Raw genomic sequence first — 15,774 nt, 5'->3', positions numbered from 1 at the left:
TCTAAATTTTCTACAGACATTGAACAATTTAAAAATATTGATTAACCCTCACTTTCTTAATGTTGGCTTATATCACTAGGCTCACTTTAATTGAGGTGCTCATCATTTTATAATAGCTAGTCATGGAAGATTATTAAGATATTTTCTTGGTTTATGTGCTCTTACAAATCTAAGTACATAGTTTACCTTTTTACAGGAACAATGGAAACTTGCTTTTTTCACTTTATGAACAACATATCAACAGGATAGTCTTTCTCATTTCTGGGAGGTATACTTTAACATTTGTCTATGGGAATTTTTTTTTTAAGTTTTCAAATTACTTCAAGCTTTTAAGTAATTTTGGCTGGGTGTGGTGGCTCACACCTGTAATCCCAGCACTTTGGGAGGCCAAGGCGAGCAGATCACGAGGTCAGGAGATCGAGACCATCCTGGCTAACATGGTGAAACCCCGTCTCTACTAAAAAAAAAAAAAAAAAAAAAAATTAGCTGAGCATGGTGGTGGGCACCTATAGTCCCAGCTACTCAGGAGGCTGAGGCAGGAGAATGGTGTGAACTGGGGAAGTGGAGCTTGCGGTGAGCCAAGATCTGCACTCCAGCCTGGGCTACAGAGGGAGACTCTGTCTCAAAAAAAAAAAAACAAAAAAACTTTAAAATAATTTTTTGCCTCTGCAATTGGTATGCAGTCTTAACATTAAGATTATAAATGCTCATTATAATTTTTAAATGCTTTGGTAGTTTACATTTTATATTTCCATGTGAAGTATATTTATTATGTGAGGTAAACATTTACACGTACCATGTGATCTACAGAGAGAACCACTTACCCCAACACCATTTATTAAATAGGCCTATTTCTCTCTACTTTGAAATGTCATTGTGATGGTTAATTTTATATGTCAACTTGACTGGGTCATGGGGTGCCCAGATGCTTGGTCTAACATTTTTCTGAGTATATCTGTGAGGGGGTATTGGATGAGATTAACATTTAAATCAGTAGACTAAGTAAAGCAGATGAGAGTGGGTGGGACCATCCAATTGATTGAAGGCCTGAATAGAACAAAAATGCCACCACTCATGAGTAAGAATTCCTACCAGTGACCTTCAAACTGGATATCAGCTTTTTCCTGGCTTTAGACTCAGTTGAAACATTAGCTTTTCCTGGGTCTTGAGCCTTCAGACTGGAATAACACTCTCAGTCCTCCTGGGCCTCAAGTTTGCTAACTCAACCTGCAGATCTTGGGACTTGCTAGCCTCCATAATCAGGTGAGCCAATTCCTTATCATAAAGCTCTTTCTATATATACATCTTCTTACTGGTTCCATTTTTCTGGAAAACTGACATAGCCACCATTATCATATACTGAATTCTTACATCGTCTTAGGCTTTTACATATTTTTTTTCAGACTCTAAAATACTTAGTTTATTCTAGCCATTAAAGATGCATCTTTGCCCTGGTATGGTGGCTCACGTCTGTAATCCTAGCAATTTGGGAGGCCGAGGTGGGTGGATCACCTTAGGTCAGGAGCTCAAGACCAGCCTGGCCAACATGGTGAAACCTTCTCTCTACTAAAAATACAAAAATTAGCCAGGCATGGTGGCATGTGCCTGTAGTCCTAGGTACTGAGGAGGCTAAGACACAAGAATCACTTGAACCCAGGAGACGGAGGTTGCAGTGAGCCGAGATCGTGCCACTGCACTCCAGCCTGGGTGACAGAGCGAGACTCTGTCTCAAAAAACAACCAATAAATAAATAAATAAATAAAGACACATCTCTAGTCAAGCTTTAGTCTGTATCTTCACAAAATTCTTGACCCCCCTCATTATTTCACACAAAATTTACATTGTCCTAGCACCAGTACAAAAGATTTGAAAATACAGAACGTTGAGAATTTGTTGGAATGTTGTGACATAATATCCTTCATTTTTTTGTTAAAAAAATGATTGGTTCCTGTTATTTGCTTTTTTTTTTTTTTTTTTTTGGAGACGGAGTCTCGCTGTGTCACCAGGCTAGAGTGCAGTGGCGCAATCTTGGATCACTGCAACCTCTGCCTCCCAGGTTCAAGCAATTCTTCTGCCTCAGCCTCCCGAGCAGCTGGGACTACAGGCACGTGCCACCATGACCAGCTAATTTTTGTGTTTTTAGTAGAGACAGGGCTTTACCATGTTGGCCAGGATGGTCTTGATCCCTTGACCTCGTGATTGGCCCACCTCAGCCTCCCAAGTGCTGGGATTACAGGTGTGAGCCACCGTGCCCAGCCACTATTTGCATTTTTTAAGCTGTCATCCAATAAACTTTTATAGTTTCCTTCACATAGCCTACACATTTAATTCTGTGTGTTTTTTAGAACATGTAAACATCTTGACCAAGTTTTATAGTTTCCTTCACATAGACCGCACATTTATTTAATTCTAGATATTTTTTAGAACGTGTAAACATCTTGATCAGGCTTGTCTAACCTGTGGCCCATGGGCTGCATGTTGCCCAGGATGACTTTGAATGCAGCCCAACACAAATTTGTAAATTTTCTTAAAACATTGTGAGCTTTTTTTGTGTTATTTTTATTTTTTTTTAGCTCATCACCTATCGTTAGTTAGTGTTAATGTATTTTATATGTGGCCAAAGACATTTCTTCCTTCCATTGTGGCCCACGGAAGACAAAAGATTGGACACCCCTGATCAAGATTGGACACCCCGGATCTTGGCTATATTATTATAATGAATATAACAGAGACATTTTATTAATATGTATTTAATAAATATATATTTACCACTGAAGATTCTCATGGTACACAGTTCAGTGAAGAGATTATCACAAAGCATCACGCCCTTTCTAAAAATGTCAGACTTTGCACTTCAAATGAACTGAGAGAATGAGTCATTTCTTTTAGATTGTTTTCTGAATTTTTTTTCATTTTTGTTTAATATATATGTAATTTTTCCAAGTTGATGTATTTTGCAACCTGGGAAAAAAAACAGTCATGGAGATAACACTTTAATTGTTGTTCTCATTCTCAGCTTTATTTAAATGTTTTTTTCTGTGTTCACAAGTGAAATTGATAGGCAGTTTGGGTAGCTTTCTATGTAGACACAGGCTGTTATTTAAGACCACTCCAGACCATGTCCTTTGTGATTGTGAAGGGGCAAGGCCTCCAGAGAGAGATTAATTTGAGCAGCACCAACTTATTACAACTTTTGGAATGATTGCTACCGAGTGTCTACAGTGGCTCATGGGACACTAAATTCAGCAATGTGGTGAGTTGGGCCTCTGACGACACCGGGAGGGGAAGGCATAGCCCCTTATGTGGGGCTTATGTTGTCTCCAGCCTCTGAGGGAGCTGATTACTGAGGCTCCAGTCTTTAGCCTTTATCCTTTGGAGAACTGGTTCTGGGCAGAGAACTGGAGAGGAAGTTTGTGCACTTTGGAATTGGAATTGGTTTGAGGGGAGTTCAGTGGTATTTGGTAGTTACAGAGAAAAGAAGGTGAGATTAGCTTATAGTAGGTGGGATCCAAAACTCCAAATGACTGTTATTGGAATCCATTAGCGTCTTGTGTTTTCAAGCCTGTCCTGGATGTAGGTAAAGGCCTTTGAGGATAGGCTGTGCTCCAGGGTCAGGGTTGAAGAGGGAGTAAGGGTAGGGACTGGGACTGAGCAGTGTGTTGGCTGTGGTTGCCTTTGTTGCTTTCTTTGAGGAAAGCTCCCTGTGTAAGTGGCCAGGTATGTTCAGTAAAATGTGCAGGCCTTAATTCCAGAAGAACTGACCCTCTGCAGCTGTCTGTACTGCGGAGTGAGGCTCTTGAATGTGATTGAAGAGTTGTTAAAGGCCGTCTAGTAAGAGCTGGACTGAGGGGTGAGAGCTGGACTGAGGGGTGTGAGCGATCCATAGTAAAGCACACTGTTCAAGAGCATGGACTTTGGAGTCAGTGAGGCCTGCATATACATCCACCACACTTAACAAATATGTGACTGGACAGGTAATTTAACTACTGAAAACCTCAGTTTCTTCCTCTCTAAATGCGAATGGCAGTAGTACCTACTTTGTGGGGTTATTCTGAGAGTTAAATAAGAACCAAGGAAATCCTAAATATATTCATCCAACCAATAGGTATAAGTCATTTTTATAGTTGCTTAGGAGTTATTTCTAAATGAAACAGACAAAACTCTGTGCTTTTATAGAACTTATTTTCTAGTGGGGCAATAAATATAAAAAGTTACCATGACTTCCACAATGGCAGCATAAGGACCTCTGTAGACCTACTTCTCAGTGAAGTGAGCATAACTGATTAAAATTATATAGGTCTTTGGGATCCCAGAGCACCTTTAGTCCCGGGAGACGCTCTGCCAGCCAGAAATGATGGAAGAATTGCATAGCCTGGACCCACGATGGCAGGAACTATTGGAGGCCAGGTTTACTAGAGTAGGTGTTAGTAAGGAAAACTAGAAAAGAAGATGAAAAAACAATAAATATGCAAGAAGAAATAAATACATTGCAAAACAGAATGGGAAATATTCAAGAGTTGGAGAATCAGGAAACAAAAGGCAAAATGAAGGAGAGTACATCAGATTTAACAAAGGGACCACTTAATAGTGAGTCTTCCAACCAGAGCTTGTGCAGCGTGGGATCCTCGAGTGATAAAGAAGTAGAGACTCCCGAGAAAAAGCAGAATGACCAGCGAAAGTGGAAAAGAAAAACTGAACCACATGGAACTAGCCAAGGGAAAGGCACTGCTGGGGGACATAAAATTAGTGATTACTTTGAGTTTGCTGGGCGAAGCGGGCCAGGAACCAGCCCTGGCAGAGGTGTTCCACCAGTTGCACGATCCTCACCGCAACATTCCTTATCCAATCCCTTACTGTGAGAAGTAGAACAGCCCCTCTGTGGTTTAGATGGCAGCTCTGCAAAGGAGGCGACGGAGGAGCAGAGGGGAGCTGGCCTCTGCTTCACTTCTGTTTCAGCTCAGCAAAACAGTCCCTCATCTATGGGATCTAGCAACACAGAGCATTCCTGCAGCTCCCAAAAACAGATCTCCATCTGGCACAGACAGACCCAGTCTGACCTCACAATAGAAAAAATATCTGCACTAGAAAACAGTAAGAATTCTGACTTAAGAAGGAGGGAAGAATAGATAATTTATTAAGAGCCAACTGTGATTTGACACAGCAGATTGATGAACAGCAAAAGATGCTATAGAGATACAAGGATGATTAAATAGATGTGTGACAATGAGCAAGAAAGTCCTCATAGAAAAGTCAAAAAGAGAAGATGGCATGTAGAGATAAGAGCATGCAAGACCGCTTGAGATTGGGCCACTTTACTACTGTCCGACATGGGGCCTCGTTTACTGGACAGTGGGCAGATGGTTGTGCTTTTCAGAATCTTATCAAGCATCAGAAAAGGATAAATTCACAGAGGGAAGAGATAGACAATGGAAAATGTTAGCAAAGCGGAAACCTCCTGCCATGGGTCAGGACCCTCCTGCAACCAGTGAGCAGAAACAGTGGAAAAGCAAGACCAATGGAGCTGAAAATGAAACGTTAACATTAGCAGAATACCATGAACAAGAAGAAATCTTCAAACTCCGGTTAGGTCATCTTAAAAAGGAGGAAGCAGAGATCCAGGCAGAGCTGGAAAGGCTAGAAAAGGTTAGAAATCTATGTATCAGGGAACTAAAAAGGATACATAATGAACATAACTCACAATTTAAAGATCATCCAACGCTAAATGACAGATATTTGTTGTTACAACTTTTGGGTAGACGAGGTTTCAGTGAAGTTTACAAGGCATTTAAACTAACAGAGCAAAGGTACGTAGCTGTGAAAATTCACCAGTTAAATAAAAACTGGAGAGATGAGAAAAAGGAGAATTACCACAAGCATGCATGTAGGGAATACTGGATTCATAAAGAACTGGATCATCCCAGAATAATTAAGCTGTGTGATTACTCTTCACTGGATACTGACTCATTTTGTACAGTGTTAGAATACTGTGAGGGAAATGATCTAAACTTCTATCTGAAACAGCACAAATTAATGTCAGAGAAAGAGTCTTGGTCCATTATCATGCAGATTGTGAATGCTTTAAAGTACTTAAATAAAATAAAACCTCCCATCATACACTATGACCTCAAACCAGGGAATATTCTTTTAGTAAATGGTACAGTGTGTGGAGAGAGAAAAATTACAGAGCTTGGTCTTTCGAAGATCATGGATGATGATAGCTACAATTCAGTGGGTGGCATGGAGCTGACATCACAAGGTGCTGGTACTTATTGCAATTTACCACCAGAGTTTTGTGGTTGAGAAAGAACCACCACAGAGCTCAAATAAAGTTGTTGTGTGGTCGGTGGGTGTGATCTTCTATTAGTGTCTTTCTGGAGGGAAGCCTTTTGGCTATAACCAGTCTCAGCAAGACATCCTACAAGAGAATACTATTCTTAAAGCTGCTGAAGTGCAGTTCCCACCAAAATGAGTAGTAACACCTGAAGCAAAGGCGTTTATTCGACGATGTTTGGCCTACCGAAAGGAGGACTGCATTGATGCCCAGCAACTGGCCTGTGACCCCCTACTTGCTGCATCATATCTGAAAATTGGTCTCTGTGAGTAGTCCTGCTGGGGCTGCTATTGCATCAACCTTTGGGGCGTCCAACAGCTGTTCTTCGAATTGAGACTGACTCCAAGGCCACAAACTGTTCAACACACACAAAGTGGACAAATAGCATTTAGCAGCAGGTTTGGAACGTAGAGAATCTGAATGGATCTGATGAAACCTGAACCAGGTGCTTATTTTCTTGCTTTTTTCCCATCCATTGAGCATGACAGCATGGATTCTCTTTAAGGAGAAACCATGGGCAGCTCCAGCCAGGCCTCATAGGAAAAGGCCCCGCATGAGGTTCCAGCATCAATGGCCACTGTGTATGGCTGCTCTGAGTGAGGAAAAATTAAAAAGAAAAACTGGTTCCATGTACTGTGAACTTGAAAACAGGCAGACTCACGGGGGTTCCTGATGCAATGCTTCAGATGAAGATTGTGGACTTGAAAATACAGACTAGATGGCCGGGCACGGTGGCTCATGCCTGTAATCCCAGCACTTTGGGAGGCCAAGGAAGGCAGATCACAAGGTCAGGAGATTGAGACCATCCTGGCTAACATGGTGAAACCCCGTCTCTACTAAAAACACAAAAAAATTAGCCAGGCTTGGTGGTGGGCGCCTATAGTCCCAGCTACTTGGGAGGCTGAGGCAGGAGAATGTCGTGAACCTGAGAGGCGGAGCTTGCAGTGAGTCGAGATCACGCCACTGCACTCCAGCCTGGGCGACAGAGTGACACTCCGTCTCAAAAATAAATAAATAACAAATAAAAAATAAAAGAAAATACAGACTAGGCTAGTCCAGTGTCTATATTTAAACTTGTTCTTTTAATAAAGTTTAGGTAACATCTTCTAAAAAGTTTGTAGCACAAAGGCTCAGCTGGGGATGGTGTTTGACTTCGGAGGAAAAAAAATGCTGTTGCCTATTAAAGACACTGGAGTTAGTGTTTGATCCCTAAATAATTTCAATTTTTAAAAACATGCAGCTTCCCTCTCCCCTTTTTTATTTTTGAAAGAATACATTTGGTTGTAAAGTGAAACCTGTATTAGCAAGTACGTGGCAATGTTTATTCCAATCAGATGCAGCTTTCTCCTCTCTCTGGTCTCCTGTTTGCAATTGCTTCCCTTCTCTCAGTAGGGAAAAAATTGAGTGGGAGTATTGAGATGTGTGGGTTTTTGCCATTGGACAAAGAATAAGTTAGAAGACTGCAGCTTGGAGTCTCTCTAAGTTTTCAACTATTCCTTCACAATTTGAACACTTGATGATTGTCCCTTTTAATTTATTTGAAGTGCTATTTTTTTAAAAAATCAAGGTTCATCCATGCAAAAAAAAAAAAAAAAGAAAATTATATAGGTCTTTGGAAGTGCTTCTTAGGGCATACAGCAACTAAGCACTACTTATTCAAGAAAAATCTACTAAAAGTCATTAGGAACAGTGAGAGTCTGTGGTATTTGAACCACAACCAGTGCCCTCCCGTCTTCCTCCCAGGTCAATATGACAAACTCTAAGTGGGTGCAGCCAAGAAAACAGAGCTCCCTTGCCTCCCAGCTCCCGTTTGAGGGCAGTGGCATCTACATGGGAGGGGCAGGCTGCTAGTATTTCTCATACATCTCCTGCAGGTTGTTTAAGAGGCTAAATTGCAGGTCAGTACAGCTGAGGAGAAATCCCGGACTCCCTTCCACCCAGACCCCATTCACATGACACAGGCTCTATCTCAGGCATGGTGTCCTGAGAATATAGGGGCCCAGTTACCCTTACTTTGACTCAGTAGTGTGGAGGTTCCAAGCCAGAAGAGGAAGGCCTAGAAGACCAGCACCCTCCTACCCTCCCTACCCAGCACCCTTCTCCTAAAACATGGGTGCTAGAAATAATCATTCCACTCTCTCTACCTTAGCCTCTGGGGCATGGCTCAGAGATTTCACCAAGTGGGGAAAACAATTCATAAAATCAAGAGGTCAAAAGCTCTGCTAATGAACTGACCGTATTTGAATGAGTGTACAGGAAAGGTCAAATCTAAGGGCACTCAAAAACGAGATTTTGATGAAAAACAAGAAGAAGCTGAGAGCTTCAGTGAGAATTCCAAGCTAAACATAGGCCACATGTTTACCAGAGGTGAACCAACAAAAGAGACAACTAATAATAGGCCCCCCTTGTGTCAGAACAAACCTCCAATACTGACCTCAAAAGCTTTTCCTGTAGGAAGGCTTGTGTGGCAAATTGTGGTTACGTGTGGTTAATTTTAGCTCTGAGCATGGTAGTGGCTACCCATCACCCGTGCCAGCAGCTTTGAATGTGTTCCTGAAGCAGCTTGCTGAAGCCAGGATAGGCATTAAGGACCCTGTCCTGCAAATATTGGGGAACTGTGCTGTAGTCACTGATTGCTCCTTCTGATCATGGAGGTGCAGACACGGAAGTGTAAACACAGAGGTGAGCAGCTATTGTAACTCATTGCCATTGTTGCAAGTCCTTCCCCTTTATTCACTGGAGAGATGCTCTTTTGATTTAATGAATTGTGTCCCCCCTGCCCCTCATCCCCCCTTCCTTGGCAAAATTTCTGAGCCATTCCCAGAGCCTAGGGTGGAGAAAGTGAAATGGTTCTTTCTAGCACCCACGTTTTAGATGAAGTGAATTCCTGAGGATTTAAAGACTTCGTGCTTTTCCCCTTCATTTCTCTCTCTCTCTCTTTTTTTTTTTTTTTTTTCCATTATCGGAACCAGAAACGTAAGGACTGGGACCTTTAGCAACCACATATACAGAGGAATTTAGAAAGTTGCCACGCATGCCCAGGAAAAGGTCCAGGCTCAGAAGTGACCTCAGAAGAGCCTGAGTTTACATCTCAGGCTAATCTTTCATATGCAGACACCCTGTAACTATTTTTTAAAAATAAATGAATGAGAACAAAAAGCCTAGCAAACCTTGGGTAATGGGGAGAATCTGATCTCCAGAGATACCACACCATAAATTTCAGATGTCCAGTTTTCAACAACAACAAAAAAATCACAAGATGAACAAAGAAACAAGAAAGTATGACTAGTTGAAAGCAAAAAAGAAAAGAAACTGTCCCTGAAAAAGACCAGATTGTGGGCTTACAAGACAAATTAAAAACACTGTCTTAAAGATGTTTAAAGAGCTAAAAGATAATGTGGACAAAGTCAAGAAAACTATAAACAAAATGGAAACATCAATAAAGATAGAGAAAACAAATTCTGGAGCTGAAAAGTACAACAAATTTGCTAGAGGGATTTAAAAGCATATTTGAGCAAGCAGAAGAATGAGTGAATTTGAAGATAGGGTCATTGAAATCAAATTTAAGGAACAGAAATAAAAAAGACAAGCTGGGCACGGTGGCTTATGACTATAATCCCAGCACTTTGGGAGGCTGAGGCGGGCAGATCACCTGAGGTTAGGAGTTTGAGACTAGCCTGGCCAATGTGGTAAAACTGTCTCTACTAAAAATACAAAAATTAGCCATACGTGGTGGCATGTGCCTGTAATCCCAGCTATTTGGGAGGCTGAGGCAGGAGAATCGCTTGAACCCAGGAGGCAGAGGTTGCAGTGAACCAAGATCATGCCACTGCACTCCAGCCTGGGGTACAGAACGAGACTCCGTCTCAGAAAAAAAGTCTGAAAAAAAAAATGAAGAAAGCCTAAGAGACACGTGGGACACCATCAAGTGGATGAATATATGCACTGTTCGGAGTGCCAGATAGAGAAAGCATAGAGATAATTTGGAGAAATAATTGGTGAAACATTTTAAAATTTGCTGAAATATATGAATATAAACCTAGAAGAAACACAATAAACTTCAACTAAGATAAAATCAAAGAGGCCCACGCTGAGGCACATTATAATCAAACTGTCAAAGGCCAAAGACAAAGTTTTAGAGCAGCAAGAAAGAAGCAGCTTATACATAACATACATACATACAAGCTATTCTCAAAGTTATTAGCAGATTTCTTATCAGATCTCGGAGGCCAGAAGGCAGTGGGTTGAAATGTTCAAAATGCTGAAGGGAAAAAAAAATCTGTCAGCAAACAATCCTGTATTTGGTAAAATTTTCCGTCAAAAGTGAGGCTGAAATTAAGACATTCCTGGATAAACAAAAGCTGAGGGAGTTTGATAGCAGTAGACCTGCCCTGCAAGAAAGCTAAAAAGAGTCCTTTAGGTTGAAATGAAAGGACAATAGACAAAAACTAATGCCATAAAAGAAATGAAGATATCTGATAAAGGTAAATGCACAGGGAGTTATAATACAAAGATGTATTCCTGTAACTTTGGTTGGTAATTCCACTTTTTGATTTTTACATGATTTAAGAGACTAATGCATAAAAAGGTTTTGTGTCTCTGGACACAGTGTATAAAGAAGTCACTTTTTGACATTAATAACTTAAAAAGTGGGGACAGCGCTGTGTAGGAGCAGAGTTTTTTGTATGTTATTGAAGTTAAGCTAGTATAAATTTAATTTATAGTGTTATGACTTTAGGATGTTAAATGTAACAAAACAGCCATAGAGAACATACATAAAACGAAATGAGAAGGGAATTAAAAGATTTTACTAGCAAAAATGTACTAAAAAGAAAAGAACTGTAATTCAGGAAATGAGGGACAAAAATGCTGTAAGACATAGAAAACAAAAGCGCAATGATAGATGTAGATCCTTCATTTTTGGTAATTACTTTAAATGTAAATGGCTTAAATTCTTCAATCAATAGACAGAGATTGGCAGAATGGATTAAATAAAACCAAATGTGATTGAACAGTACTATCTACAAGAGACTTGGGTTCTAATCTGTGTCCAAAGACACTAATGGGTTAAAAGTGAGAGAATGAAAAAAATATCCCATGCAAGTTGTAAAAAGAGCAGATGTGAGTGCAGTTGATCCTTGAACAATTGGTGGTGGGTTAGGGGCACTGACCCCCAACACAGAAACACACACAAACACATGCACACGCACATAACTTTGGCCTCCCCCAAAATGTAACTACTAGTGGCCTACTATTGACCAGAAGACTTGCCAATAACATAAACAGCTGATTAACATGTATTATGTATATGTATTATATACTATATTCTTACAATAAAGTAAGCTGAAGAAAAAAGAAAATCGTAAGGAAGATAAAAATATGTTTATTCATTAAGTGGAAGTGGATCATCATTAAGGTCTTCATCCTCATTGTCTTCACATTGAATAGGCCGATGAGGAGGAGGGAGAGGAGGAGTCAGTCTTGCTTTCTCAGGGGTGGCAGAGGCAGAAGAAGTGGAGGAGATGGAAGGGAGGCAGGAGAGGCAAACACACCTGGTATAACTTTCCAGAACTACATCATAATTTCTGACATTTTTTGCTTTTCTAAAAAGGTATCTATACAGTAACAGTCCTATTGTTTGTTTTAATTTCACCACCTGTATTATAAAAGGGTCCATGTCATAAAAGAAGTTAAAAGCAGTCTCGAATAATTGGAAACCTTCTGCCAGATTGTCTAATAGCAGTTTGTTTTACGACATTGTTTCTTGTACGTCTTCTATGTCTTATGCCTCATGGTCGGGCCTTAGAAGTGCTCATCTCTATCAAGTCATCTTCTGTTAATTCCTCTGGTGTGATATCTGTTAGATCTTGAATTTCTCCAAGATTCATATATTGAAATCTTTACTCTCCTGCTTCCACCACCTTTTTTTTTTTTTTTTTTGCGCCATATCCACGATCTCTTTTATGATTTCCTTGATTGTCTCTGTCATAAATTCTGTGAAGTTGTATACAACATCCAGATATAGTTTTCTCCAGAAGGAATTTATTGTTTTGGGGTCAATGGCTTCTATGGCTTTTTCTGTAACAGTCTTGCCACTTTCAGTGCCAGTGGTGTCATCCTTCCAGTCTTTCATGATGTTCTATCAGGGTTCTCTTCCATAGCATTAACCATCCTTTCCATGGAGTACCATTGTAATGAGCCTTGAAGTTCCTTATGCCCTCTTCATCTAAAGCCTGAATTAGAGACACTGTCTGGGGGCACATAGACCACTTTGATGTCTTTGGTGTTGAACTGATGGGGTTCTGGGTGGCCAGGGGCATGCTCAATATCAAAGGAGCTTCAAAAGGCAGTCCCTTACTAGAAAGGTATGTCCTGACTTCAGGGACAAAGCATGGTGAAACCTATCCAGAAAAATGGTTCTCACTGTCCAGGCCTTTGTATTGTGCAACCAAAAGACTGGAAGCTGATGTTTATCTTTTCTCTTCAAGGCTGGGTGTTAGCAGTTTTATAGATAAAGGCAGACCTAATCATAAACCCAGCTGCATTTGTACCAAAGTAGAGTTAGCCTTTCCCTTCCTGCCTTTAATCTTGGTGTCCATTTCTCTTCTTTAGTAACAAATGTCCTTTGTGGCACTTTTTTTCCTTCCCAAAGACACTTTTGTCTACATTAAAGACCTGTTCAAGCAGATATCCTTCCTCCTCAATGATTTTCTTTCTTCCTTTTTTTGAGACAGGGTCTTGCTCTGTCACCCAGGCTGGAGTGCAGTGGAGCGGTCATGGCTCACTGCAGACTTGACCTCCTGGGATCAATCGATCCTCTCACCCCAGCTTTCTGAGTAGCTGGGACTAGAGGCATGTGCCACCATGCCTGGCTAATTTTTGTATTTTTAGTAGGGATGGAGTTTTGCCATGTTGCCCAGGCTGGTCTCGAACTCCTGGGCTCAAGCAATCTGCCTGCCTTGACTTCCCAAAGTGCTGGGATTACAGATGTGAGCCACTGCGCCGAACCCTCAGTGATTTTCTTAATGGCATCTGGGAACTTGTCTGCTGCGTCTTGATCAGCAGAAGCAGTTTCTTCTGTTATTGTGACTTTTTAATTTTTATTGTTTACTTTTTTTGACACAACATCTCACTGTCAGCCAGGCTGGAGTACAATGGCATGATCACAGCTTACTTGCAGCCTCAACCTCCCTGGCTCAAACAATCCTCCCACCTCAGCTTCCCAAGCAGCTAGGACTACAGGGGCATGCCACCACACCTGACTAATATATATAAATTTTTTTGTAGAGACAGGGTTTTGTCATGTTGCCCAGACTGGTCTTGAACTCTTGGGCTCAAGCAGTCTGTCCACTTCTGCCTCCCAAAGTGCTGGGATTACAGGCACGAGCCACTGCGCCTAGCCTAGAAATTTCTAAAGCCAAACATCTTTCTAAAACTATCAAGCCGTTCTTTGCTGGCTTTAAATTCTCTAGCTTTAAATCCTTCATGGTTTTTATTTTTTTATTTTTTTATTTTTTTATTTTTTTTTGCTCTAAGTTGTCGTATAACTTCACTATTTCTCAAATTGCATTAGAGTCTATAGGTATGCCTTATGGCAATCCTGCAGCCACATAAAAACTGCATTTTCAATATGAGATTACAAGTATTTTGTTGAAAGTGCAAAGTTTTTGCACCTGTGGCACAGCTGCAGTGACAGCTTCATAAATTTTCTTTTTCTACAGTGGTTCTTACACTGGATTCAGTTGTCTTGAAATAGTGGGTAACCACAGCTGCAGACCTCAATCTAAAGTACATATTAAGCAATCCATCTTTTTCTTGTCATATCATGACTTTTCTCTGCTTCTTGGGAGCACTTGCAGCATCACTAGTGGTACTTCATATGGGTCCAGTAGTGTTATTCAGTGTTTATGGAAATGCACTAAAAATGATGAAAAATATGTGAAAACTGTAAGAGGTTACTTTTACTCTCATATGCAGTTTACTGGAGAAATGAACTGCTCACACAGAGATGATTAGCTTTACATGATATTTTAAGCAGATACTTCAGCTCACCACAATAGCAACAGGACTTGGCTGTGAAGTTATTATAGTAGTATAGTATATACTACAGGTAATTTTATGCCATTATGATTTAATACTACCTCTTCACGTCTGTTAACATTTCTCTTGACAGCTAATGGTACCATGTACAGTCTTTATTTGTGTATGTTTTAATAAATTTTAGCTTTTTATAGGAAATTTATGTATTTCTGGATAGTAAATGATAAGATAGACTAGTATCTTCAGATATTTTATACATTCATTTTATACCTCTTTTGCTTAATTTTTTCAGTATTTCTAGGCCACATGGTTTATCTGCAAGTTTTTTTCCAATTGTCACAAATCTCCAAAAACTTTTCCAATATGTTGGAAAAACTCCATATATAATAGACCCATGCAGTTTAAACCCATGTTGTTCATAGGTCAACTGTATGTTAACATCAGACAAAATAGGCCTTAAATCAAAAAGGTCACAAGAGATAAAGAAGGATATTGTATGTTAATAAAAGTTCAATACAGCAAGAAGATATAGCAATAATGAACATTTATGCACCTAATAAAATAACATCAAAATAAATGAAGTGAAAATTGACAGAACTAAAGGGTAAAATAGACAGTTCTACTATAATAGTTGGAGACTTCAATATGTCATTCCAGTAATGGATAGAACAACCAGACAGAAGGTAAGGAAACATAGGACTTAAAAACACAATAAGCCAACTTGATTTAACAGACATCTAAGTTAAATTATGTTTGCAGTTCAATCAAGGTTAAGGTTATTTTTAGGGCCTAACTGGCTTTGTCTGCTCTGGGATTATCCAGACCTGGTCTGCATTTAAAAATTTCCTTCAATACTCCCTTTTAGGATCAAGTAATACACAACACTATATCCAACAACAACTACTACAGAATACCTATTCTTCTCAAATGCACATTAGTTATTCTCCAGGGTAAACCATATGTTAGGTCACAAATTAAGTCTCAATAGATTTTAAAAGATAGATATTATACAAAGTATATTCTACGACCACAACAGTATGAAGTTAGAAAATAATAATAAAAGGAAAACTGGAAAATTTATAAATTTGTGGAAATAATTTAAATAATATACCTTTAAACAACCCATGAGTAAAAGAAAAAAATCACAAGGGAAATTGAAAAATACTTAGAGATGACTGAAAACAGAAACAAAACATACAGAAACTTATGGGATGCAGCAAAAGTTGTGCTAAAGGAGATATTTATAGCTATAGGTGCCTACATTTAAAAAGAAGAAAAATCTCAAATCAGTTATCTAACATTACATCTTAAGGACCAGAAAAAGAGCTAACTGGAGGCTGGGAGCAGTGGCTTATGCCTGTAATTCCAGCACTTTGGGAGGCCAAGGCTGGTGAATCACTTCA

At 39.8% G+C, this 15,774-nt stretch overlaps 1 protein-coding gene and 1 pseudogene across 3 annotated transcripts in view; both read left to right on the top strand.

Annotated features, from left to right (window-relative positions):
* ZNF248 (zinc finger protein 248) overlaps window positions 1-15,774 on the top strand; it is an 86,870-nt gene that overhangs the window by 33,004 nt on the left and 38,092 nt on the right. The window lies entirely within an intron of this gene.
* LOC103891617 (serine/threonine-protein kinase tousled-like 2) lies at window positions 3,336-6,714 on the top strand (annotated as a pseudogene).

This window comes from Pongo abelii, chromosome 8 (assembly GCF_028885655.2).
Source record: "Pongo abelii isolate AG06213 chromosome 8, NHGRI_mPonAbe1-v2.0_pri, whole genome shotgun sequence".
Classification (NCBI taxonomy): Eukaryota; Metazoa; Chordata; class Mammalia; order Primates; family Hominidae; genus Pongo; species Pongo abelii.
The sequence above is the reverse complement of the archived record's forward strand: the minus strand, read 5'-3'. Positions and strand labels throughout refer to the sequence as shown.